Genomic DNA, 2,974 nt, shown 5'->3' with positions numbered 1-2,974 from the left:
TTATGACTGAAAACAAAATATTACCCAAGGATGGAAGAGAGTGGCAAAATAAGGTGAGGGGAAATTTGAGGGGCAATCAGTTCTGTATTTAAAAATATGATTAAGCAATTATGTATTTTTACACAGAAATTTAGAAATCTAACCATATACAGCATTATAGCAGGCCAGTCCTCTGACACTTTTGTTTCTTGTCTCTTGTATTCATTTATTACCCTTTTGTTAAAGTAAATATTTACTTGAGAGATAGTGTAGCAGCAATTGATATGACTTGGCAAGCAGCACGTATTTACAGGACTAGAATGACAGGCATTCCAAGCAAGATCCGACCATTACACATTGCTATCTTCAGTGCAGTTGCTTAGTTCACAGGTATCAGCATATGTAGTTAGTCAGAGCAAGAATCCTACCAATTAACTGCTAGTTTCAAAAACCTGCTGAAGATTCTCAGCATCATTGCCTTAACCATCTTGTGCTTATAAATGTATGATTTTTTCCCTGTCATGTTTCCTAGCTTTTCTACTTGCCCTCCCTTCATTGTTTAATCCTTAAATTCTCGCTTTCCTTTTAATACTGTTATACTTTTCTCTTTTTATTTCTTCTTTTGAGTTCTTACACTAGGGAGGCTATATGATATTTACACATGTGGGTCTGGTTTATTTCACTTATGAGTATACCTTCAAGTGGCATCCATTTAAATATAAAGGCTTTGAGCTTATCATTCCTTATAACTGAGTAATACTCCATTGTATAAAAATATCACATCTTTTTCATCCATTCTTCAGGTGACAGGCATCTTGGTTGTTTCCAGGATTTGGCTATCACAAATTGTGCTGCTATAAAAATAGGTGCACATATATCACTATGATATGACGTTTTCAGTTCCTCTGGGAAAATTCTCAGAAGGGGGATAGCTTATTTGAATGGGATTTCCAGTCCTAGTTTTTTAAAGAGTCTCCATACTGATTTCCATAATGGTTGCACCAATCTACATTCCCACCAGCACTGGAGAAGGGTTCCTTTTTTCTCAAAGTCTCTCCAACATTTGTTGTTGGTTGATTTCTTTATGATAGCCATTTTTTGTAGGGTGAGATGGTTTCTCAGTGTTGTTTAAATTTACATTTCATGGATGACTAATGCCGTGGAGCATTTTTTCATATATTTATTAGCTTCTTTAATTTTGTCTTCTGAGAAGTGTGTGTTCATCTCAGATGCCCATTTCTGGATTCATTCTTTAAATATTGGGGCCCTATTGGTTTAGTTCTTTGTAAATTCTAGAGAGCAGACCTTTGAGTGCTTGTTAGTTAAGATTTTTTTTTCCCCAATTTGTGGGTTGTCTTTTCACTTTGTTGGTAATTTCCTCAGACATGCAAAAACTTTTCGATAAGAGGAGGTCCCAGTTGTTAATTATTTCAAGTATTACCCGTGCCATTTGATTTTTGTTCATGAACTCTTTGCCTACCCCTATGTCTTCAAGAGTTCCTCCCTTTTTCTACTCCAGGAAATTTAGTCTTTCTGTTTTAATATTTAGATCTTTAATCCATTTTTACTTTAGTTTAGTGCATGGTGATAGACCTGGGTCAAGTTTTAGTTTTAAGCATGTAAAGAGCCAGTTTTCCCAACACTATTTGTTAAAGAGGCTATCTTTCTTCCAGTAAGCATATTTGGCCCCTTTGTCAAAGATAAGGTGGCTGAGTGTGTTCATAAGGGCTTCAGCATCTTCTAATCTATTCAATTGATCCTCAGGTCTATTTTGTTTGCCATTACCATGCTGATTTTATCACAGTAGCCTTGTAGTATAATTTCAAGTCAGGAATTGTAATGCCTCCTGCCTTGTCTTTATTGCCCAGGATTGCCTTTGCTATTCTAGGTCTTTTCTGGTTCCAGATAAATTTTAGGAATGATTTCTCTAGGTCTGTGAGGTATGTTGGTGGTAGTCTGATAGGGATTGCATTAAATCTGTACAACAATTTTGGGAGTATGGCCATCTTCACAATGTTGGTTCTTCCTATCCAGGAGCAAGGAATATCTTTCTATTTTCTGAAATCCTCTACGATCTCTTTTTTAAGAGTACTGTAATTTTCCTTGAATAGATCTTTGACTTCTTTAGTTAGATTAATTCCAAGGTATTTCATTTTCTCTGGTGCTATTGTAAAAGGTATTGTTTCTCTAATTTCTCTCTCAGTGTGTTTGTTATCTGTGTAGAGGAATGCTATTGGCTTTTGGGTATTGATTTTTGTATCCTGCTATGCTCCTGAATTTGTGTATTTATTCTAGTAGCTTCTTGGTGGAGTTTTCTGGGTCTTCCAAGTAAAGTAACAAGTCATCTGCAAATAATAATAATTTAATTTCTTCTTTACCTATTCTTATTCCTTTTATTTCTCTCTCGTCTAATGGCTCTAGCCATTTCAGAACTATATTGAATAGGAGGGGTGATAGAGGACATCTTTGTCTTGTACCAGATCCTAGAGTAAAAGATTTCAGTTTTTCCTCATTTAGAATTATATTAGCCATTGAGTTATCATAGATGGCTTCATCAGAGTGTAGTAGAGGCCATCTATGCCAATGTTCTGTAGGACTTTGAACATGAATGAGTGTTGGACCTTGTCAAAAGCCTTTTCTGCATCAACTGAGATGATCATGTGGTTTTTAGCTTTCATTCTATTGATATAGTGTATTACATTTATAGATTTGCAACCATCCTTGCATCCCTGGGATGAATCCTACCTGGTCATTGTGTATAATCTTCTTGATAATTTGCTGTATTCTATTTGCTAGGATTTTATTGAGGATTTGTGCATCCATGTTCATGAGGGAGATTGGCCTGTAGTTTTCTTTTTTAGTTCTGTCTTTCCCTGGTTTTGTTATCAGTATAATACTTGCCTCCAGGAATGATATTGGGAGCATTTCTTCCTTTTCAATTTCATTAAAGAGTTTGAGGAGTGTAGGGATTGTGTCTTCTGTAAATTTCTTGTAG

The sequence above is a fragment of the Octodon degus genome, unplaced genomic scaffold, assembly GCF_000260255.1.
Source record: "Octodon degus isolate 3935 unplaced genomic scaffold, OctDeg1.0 scaffold00040, whole genome shotgun sequence".
Classification (NCBI taxonomy): domain Eukaryota; kingdom Metazoa; phylum Chordata; class Mammalia; order Rodentia; family Octodontidae; genus Octodon; species Octodon degus.
The sequence above is the reverse complement of the archived record's forward strand: the minus strand, read 5'-3'. Positions refer to the sequence as shown.